Raw genomic sequence first — 8,550 nt, forward strand, 5'->3', positions numbered from 1 at the left:
GAGTAAAGAGGTGTTGGCTGCATCAATTAGAACAACAATAAAGAGGGGTGTGTGTGTGTGTGTGTGTGTGTGTGTTCGCCTTCGTTAGGGACTCGCTCCGGTTGCGGTGAAGTTCAAAAGGCGAGCGAGCGCGATGAGGGAGTTGTCTTCAGGCTGTGGGCTGATCTCACATGCTTTATCTGCCCCCGGGGTTGGTCAAGTCTCGACCTTTTCCCTTTGTTTTCCCATGTCTGATGTCAGGCTGGATCTCTGCTCTCTGGCGGGGCAGCAGAGGCCTGGAGTGTGTCTGCCGCCTCGCTGAGCAGAGGCAGAGAGGCTCTTGACAAAGAAAAGATTCAACGCTGGCAATTAGGGAATCTGCAGCGCGCCCAGATCAGAACCCTGGGGAACGCCTGGAAACATTAAGGCGGAACCAGCGACGAGCTCTTACATTTGACAGCAGTCGGGACTCGAGGAACACGGACATGAAAGCAAACACTGGAGAGAAAGGAACTCAGGAAGCTTCTGAGGAAAGTGTTCCAGCACAGCTGCTACATCCACGATTCTACAGTCTGCCGGCACAGAATCCAGACTTGATGAAGTCTGATCGTCCCTGTGGATCATCTGGGCAACTCGTTCTTGATAAAGCTCTGTGAAGTTTCTCCCGGTCTAAAGAGAGATGTTTTCATGCACATCTGGATCGAGGTTGTAAAAAAACCCCTGAAACCGTCAGCTCACATTTAGAGTATCAGTTCAGGATCATCTCTGCAGAGACCCATCTCTGTTGAGTTAAGGCCTTTACACACATTATGCAAACTAATTGCACAATCAATATATTTCTTGTTAATTGTTTTTGTCACAAAGAACAGAAAACAAGTGTTTCAAACGTACACTAGAGCGTACAACATCACGGAGGCTCCGTAGTCTGAACCAACTTTATTTCTCCTTTCAACCTCGACAAAAGCAGCGCAGACCAGATCCACTCTTTCCGTTCTTACCTATCACAATAAAAGCCCTGGACAAATCGACGAACTGTTCACCAGAGGGAACTCAAATTCACTCGGAGCATTTTGCTTCACGGAAACTCAATGAAATATCTAAACGGAGCTTCGGCTGTGGAGCTCTGACAGACTGACAGACGCTGCTCTGGGTCCACAGGATCCTGCTAGTCGGTCCATCTCTTCAAAACCTTTATTGTTGGAATGCTGTTAAGCATTCCAACTATTGTTATCCTGTTTCTTTATTGTTGGAATGCTGTTAAGCATTCCAACTATTGTTATCCTGTTTCTTTATTGTTGGAATGCTGTTAAGCATTCCAACTATTGTTATCCTGTTTCTTTATTGTTGGAATGCTGTTAAGCACTACTACAGCTATTACTACGACTACTGATACTACTACTTCTACTAATTACTCATACTTTGACTACAACTTCTACTACTACTGCTACTACAAATATCACTACTGCTACAACTAGTACTTATTCAAATGCTACTAATACTTATACTGCTAATAATACTTCTACTACTACAACAACAACAAATATCACTACCGCTGGAATTCTTTTAAGCTACAGAAACCGTTTGAATATCAAAATGTTCAGCTCTTTCAGGAGAGGGGTGATATAACTTCATATTTGTAATCTTTCAACTTTTTGAATTATTAAGCTTTTTGCAATTCTTTTTAAATTGGATATCCATTTTGTTTTTGAGATTCATTTCAGCTTTCAGCATTCCAACGCATTTTCAGCAGGAAATGCATTTTCTAGTTGAAAAAGTGTTGCAACTGTTGCGAAAACAAATTGCTGCCGGTATGAATCGTTTTAATGGGAAATATTGGCATTTTCATGTAGTTCATTTGTGTGTAAAGGCCTTTAGAAACAATGTGAAGTGTTATACCGACCAAAACCAGCACTACCGGCTCAGGATCCAGATAAATACAAATTGGCAATCAATCACTGAGACGGAAGAGTGCTGCAAAGAGATATTTATGGCACATGTTGTTCAGAAGGATACTAACCGTATTAGTCACAGAGATAACAGAACGTGGGCAGCACAATACATGCTCTTAAGTCAGCTTTAGAAACGGTCTGAAACAGAAACAGAAACTGTTGCTGCACAAACGTGTCCATTGGGCACAGCCTGCATCAAAGATCCGTCCACAAAAGAAGAGTTCGAACACATTGCAATTGCTTCATTATCCCAGACATCTGTTGCTACGGCAGTTAAACAATTCAAAGCCTCAACCTTCTACTCCGATACGACGGGGGCGGAGAAGCCACAAGCTGCGGGGTGGGGGGGGGGGGGGGCAACGTCACGGTTCTCGACATGTATTCATGAAGAGGAAGTTGACACAGGGAGCCGGAAGCTTCCCAGCACAGCCTCTGTCGTCTACGGGTGGAGAGTCAGAAGGCTTCCCTTGGGCCGATCAGCGGGTTAAGTGACCCGCTAAAGGCCACGTCAGCCGGTCGAGGGTTGTGGACCGGTGACCTTCCTCCCGACGGCCTGCCTCGGTCCTCCAGGCCGATACCGGCCTCCATTCATCGCCACCTCTGTTCCCGCCACGGGCCGGCTGCGTCAGAGGGCTGCGGGACCGAGTCACGGCAGGAACAAACCGGAGGCCGGCGCGCTCGGGTCAGACGCGGTTCTACGCGGAGAGACGTGATGTAACCGGGTGACGTGTGGCTGAGCGCCACTGATACAGTACAATATGTGGGTCACATGGAGGCAACAATTAGAGCAGAAAATCTGAAATAAACCGGAATCAAAACAACGTATTTACGAGGTTTATGTCTTTATCTGCTGCTGTTGTTGGTCTCTAAGGCAAAGGGTTGTACGTTACGGACACTGTGGCTCTTCAGACAAAACCCAGACGATTCCCTTCCTACAAACCCCCCCCCCCCCCCATCTTGAGCCCAGTTTTGCCACATTACAGCATGCCCCTTGAATTAAGAGCAGCGTTATCAGTATGCTCACAAGATAAGTCTCTAATACAACATCGATGCATCGATTTATTGGTCAGGCCTAAGTGTGTGTGTGTGTGTGTGTGTGTTGTCTTTGCTGCCCTGGTGTGTTAAGTGGCAGCAGAGCAGCCTGGAGCTGATAGATAACAGTCAGCGGTGGGGGGGCTGGTAGGTGTGTGGGGGGGGGGTTCTCAGCTGGTTCTCAGCACCGTGCCAGAGGACTGCTGAGAGGTCCATCACCACGTTTCTGAGCCGGACCCCCAGCAGCACAACCGGCCCAAACTGTGATCAGTGCACGATTACAGTCAGCAGCTTTTCCGGGACAGATTCATCCTCCAAGGCCCCTCTGCTCTTGGTTTAGCACTTCAACGACCAACAATGACGATCAATGCTCACATATTTTGAATTCATGTACGATTGCAAACATAAAAAAAGCACAAAATGTGATCGAGGTCAGACTCGTCCACTTTGAATTTCAATCTGCATCTTTTTCAGTAAGACTCTAAACTCGCGTCCGACCAGAGGAGTCAGACACGGCCGACAGACATCACGAGGCTGCGTTCCGATATCTTTATGAATCATGTTGATGTGCAGAGGGTTGAGGTTCCAGAGGGAGGGTGACCAGTCTGCGGAGTCATGGCCTCTGCAGGAGGGCCATCGCAATGAAGCACCTGCCCCTCACTTTCAAGTCAGGGGGGGGTCGATACCGCAACAACAGTCATTCATCACTCAAGTGTTCACACTCGGACCGAAACACGAGATGACAAATGATGTCGTCAGAGATCAAACCAGCAGCAACGTTATATATTTTATTTATTTATTAGTTCCCATAGTGAAACAACTGTCAGTTCATAATTCAGTTCGTTGGCTGATGGAAAATACATTTCACTATTTTTGTATTATTGACCAGCGGCCGGTCAGACCAGACGAGCAATGTTCATCTTCTTGAGGAAAACAAATATTTCCAAATGGGTCATTTTGTTGCCTAAAGCATTAACGTGAAGAACATCGTCGGCCTCTTCTGAGTGTCTAACTTCCCCATCAAGCTGCAAATATCTGCTCACATCATCATGAAGGCATTAAGTTCATACGCAGCGAGCCTCACTGTTTGCATGAATCAGGTCTTAGAGAGGAGGGACTCGCTCCTCACTGGGGCTCAGACAGAACTGCCTGGGTCGAGGTCGGGGGGGGGGGGGGGGGGGGGGCTCGGTTTGCGGCCCAACCTTGAGGCTGTTCTGCCAGCACCAGCTGCGGGATATTTACAGCCTGTTGCCGCATGTTTCCGGGGCGACCGTTGGACTCGGCCTTCAGTCACCCGCCATCTTCACTTCGTCAACAAAACCCTGCGGCTGCTTTCATTTATGTCGGCTGTGGTGGAGGCGTCAGCAGGTGGAGTCACTGAGACACACGGTGGAGGAGGGGGGGGGCTGAAGCCTGGCTCGGGACTGTGAGTCTACGCTGCCAACCCCGGCAGTTATATGATCCCCCCCTCCTCCTCTTAAACCAATCATGGGTGAGCCTCTTGGAGAGGTGGGGGGGGGGGGGGGGGGGGCTGATGCAGTGCAAGGGCAGCACTTCTGAGGGGTTGTGTGGTGGGGGGGGGGGGGGCAGTGAAGAGATCTGTGTCATCTGGGCTCGTGAATCACACCCACGCTACCGGGAAGGCCCGTCAATACCGCGGTCTACCTGAGCCACACACACACACACACACACACACACACACACACACACACACACACACACACACCCTGTGTTCATGCCACAGGCTATGAGCGTGTGGCATGAACACAAGAGCTACATGAAAACAAATACAGGACAACATGATAACACCCATAACACACCCACGCACGTCCACGTGAGCCGCCACAAAGACGGCTTTTGTCCGGTCCTCTCAGCGAGGTCTGCTGTTGACCCTGAGGCTCTCCTTACGTCAGAGGCGTGGACGATGCGGTTTGACCCGTCGGGTTACATCACTGCCACATAGTTCAGGCTCTAAACACACAGCGGCACACCCAATACCAGAGCAGTGAAGGGGAATGGATGAACAAAGAGCGCCAGAGACGTCACAGTTCGGAGATATTGCTTCTGTTTGCTACTGCTGACATCGAAGGTCAGGAAGTGGAAAAACTGATATAAGCTGTGGAGAAACGCATCAGATGAGCTCATGAGGGTTGTTGACTGGTTTTGATCGATAAGTGTTTTAGTCCCTTCCCATTCATTTCAATACAGTGTGAACACAGTGCTGTTGCACAGAGGAATCTGTCGCTAACTGTTTCAGAAAATCGGTTGCTTTCTTTATGAAATGTAATCAAAAATTATCAAAAATGTGACGTTATAAAAACACGAACAACTTTACATTTTCTTGTTTTGTTTGACCAATAGGAGTGTAAGGAAACACCAGTGAACTTGAGTATCGCAACATTAAGATGCTGTGTCGACGTTTTATTGATTGACCTGATTAGTTAACATGCAGAGATTGGTGACAGCGGCTCTGAATGTTACTTGTCAACACGTCTTTTTCCCACTAGAGCTCATAGAAGAAGATTCAAGCGTCGAACAGAAGTGACTTCGGGCAATTGAAAGTAATTTTATATCCTCTGGATGTATAAATGTAATTCATGGTGCCGTTAGTCCGCCTCGGTTCCACAGGTGAGTAGAACAAGTGCTACCTGTGCCTGTGCCTGTACCTGTGCCTGTGCCTGTGCCTGTGCCTGTACCTGTGCCTGTACCTGTGCCTGTACCTGTGCCTGTGCCTGTGCCTGTACCTGTACCTGTGCCTGTACCTGTACCTGTGCCTGTACCTGTACCTGTGCCTGTACCTGTACCTGTACCTGTGCCTGTGCCTGTACCTGTGCCTGTGCCTGTGCCTGTACCTGTGCCTGTACCTGTACCTGTGCCTGTACCTGTGCCTGTACCTGTACCTGTGCCTGTGCCTGTGCCTGTACCTGTGCCTGTGCCTGTACCTGTACCTGTACCTGTACCTGTGCCGCTGAAACAATGAGTCTATTACCTGACGGACAGACACTCTGCAACACTTTAGACAAGCACTGATCATTATTCAAGCTATTTATTAAGCAATCATGTGGAGCATTGCTCAGTTTGATATGACAGTAAAGTGAATAGATTTGGGTTTTGGCTCGTTAGTCGGACCAAACATGGCATTTGAAGATGATCCCTCAGGCTGGAGACATTTGGATTTTGATCTTTTTTGATTAGATGACAAATCCACAATTGATGAGCTGAGCTGAGCTGCAGTCCTTAACGCACCAATGAACGGACTGATGGTGGCTGCAGCTTGCGCTCGTTTCCACTCCGGGTTATTTTCTGAATAGTTTGGTTGTTTGGTCAGTAAAATGTGACAAATCTCGATCTAAAGCCAAAGATAGTTTAGTGTTATTCAGGAGTAAAGAAAAGAGAAAATATTCATATTCAAGAAGTTTGAAGCAGAGAAGTCTGACTTTTTTCAAAATAAATGACAATGAAAATAGTTGCTGATTATTTCAATAGTTGACTAATGAATCGTTGCAGCTCCAATAGAGATATGACAGAGATAGTGACAGTGTTATCCGATATATATATACATCTTATTTATTCACAACTACATAAAAGTGAGCGTTTCTGTATTAGACGAAGTTATGATGAATGAGGACGTACTGGTTGCTGAGGCCCTGTTAGTCTCAGATCTAGAATATGGACTCTTCATCGCTCTGGAAGGCACTGCGAGCTCCCAACACCGTTTACAGGTTTGCTCACAGCGTCACCGTCTGAAATATTTCGCGGCGCGACAACAAAAGCTCAGGAGGACACAGGGCGTGGTCCGCCGGAGCCTGGCGTACGAGGGGTGGCCGTCACCAGTCCAACGCGTTCTCGTCAATGAGCCCGTCGGGCCAGAAGCACCGCCAGCTGTATTTTCAGGAGGCGCAGGTGAGTGGGAGGAGGAATGCTCACCTGTCCATTTAAAGCTAAACTCTTTTGTGAGGTTTTACGAGTCGTTAACTTTGACACGTGGCGCCGCGCCAAACCTGCAGGAGCGTGAGAAACTACCGGTACATGTTTCTGTCACCGGCTCAAAATGAAAACGCCGGCGAGAGGCCGTCTCACATGTGTGCTTTGAGAGAGTGATGCCTTTACTCTTGTGAGATGTGTTACAGTGGATACGAGGCTTTCATGGAAGAGAAGGCTTCCATCTCCTGAGCTCTAAACGAATACCTGGAGGCCACTGAGCGTCGATGAACAACTTCCTGCTATTTGCTTTCTGTCTGAATTGACTTGACTTTGAAAAGCCGAGATACAAGCAGAGCAAACAAGGTAGAAGGGAAACAAGAACCCATTAAGTGCACGTCTCCAAAGCATTATGCTGGTGTGTGCTGTTGAAGTACGCGAGCAGGTGTCACGGGTGCGAGGATCACTGGAGACGAGAGAGAACAGATGTGACGTTATGAGCCGCAGGACAACACCAGCGGCTCTCCGGGCCCTCGGGGCACATTCTGGGGGCCGGCAGGGGGGCAAAGGTGTCAGCTCGGCGGCTGATGACGGAGAACAGTGCACACAAGTCGTCTCGCACTCCTCGCTATCTACTTCCTGAAGTCCTGAGAGGCGCCAGCAGCGAAACCCCACCGGCCGACGGGCTGATTAGAAAGCTCAGAAACGTTTGGGAGAGCGTCTCCGGCTGATATCAAGCAAAGGGAATCACCAGAGGAGAAGTAATACCACTTAAGACATTTCCCTCTCGAAGTAATTACGGTTTAAAGTGAAGCAGCGTTCACGTCAATTCAGACCAATTACATGGGAAGCGACACACACACACACACACACACACACACACACACACACACACACACACACACACACACACACACACACACACACACACACACACACACACACACACACACACACACACACACACACACACACACACACACACACACACACACACAGATAGACTCTTAAGAGCTGTAAAGTCCCGGTCGGTCGCTCTTACCGTCAAAGATTAAAGATGCCAAAAGGCGGTTTGGACGAGCTCTGACACCAGACAGAGAGCGTTGGTGGACGAGCAGCTTAGCCTGACGATAGTCCAAGTGCAGGATCACGGAGCTCATGAGCCACCGGCTGCAGCAGAGGAGACGACTGCTGGTGTAAACGCCTCGCTCTGGACGCCCCGAATTACCCTTCTCACTGGACACCCCCCCCCCCCCCCCCCTCTCCGCTGTTGCTGCTTCTTGTCACCCTCACAGTACCCCCCCCCCCTCCCCTCCCCCATGAACCCCTCCCAGGTCACCCTTTGCCCTAATATGCCTTCAGCAACTGCCACCAATTCATCAGTGTCTGTTGGCAGCGTGAGGCGCTTGTTGTTCGGCTCTTCTGCCCTCTTCAACACCAATCATGTCAACTTTAGGGCCGCAAACATAGAATATTATCCATATATATACCATTGACTGTTCTTTTCATATTTATGGAGGACACATCTATTAATGTTGTGTCTGAGGAAAAGTGTAAAATTAAGAAGTTTCAAATCTTTAAGGGAATGAAACAGGAAAAAATAGATGAATATTAGTTATGAGAATTGTTGCAGATACATAATCTATTCATCATTTCATCTTTACGTCAG

General features: G+C 48.4%; 1 protein-coding gene across 1 annotated transcript in view; it reads right to left on the bottom strand.

Moving 5' to 3' along the window:
• Window positions 1-8,096, bottom strand: part of mef2d (myocyte enhancer factor 2d) — a 65,965-nt gene extending 57,869 nt beyond the window's left edge. The window contains 1 exon segment of the mRNA XM_079275456.1: window positions 7,924-8,096. The gene's annotated coding sequence lies outside the window, so the exon portion shown is untranslated.
• Between the last annotated feature and the right edge of the window lie 454 nt (window positions 8,097-8,550).

Source organism: Melanostigma gelatinosum (genome assembly GCF_949748355.1).
Source record: "Melanostigma gelatinosum genome assembly, chromosome: 9".
NCBI classification, from domain to species: Eukaryota; Metazoa; Chordata; class Actinopteri; order Perciformes; family Zoarcidae; genus Melanostigma; species Melanostigma gelatinosum.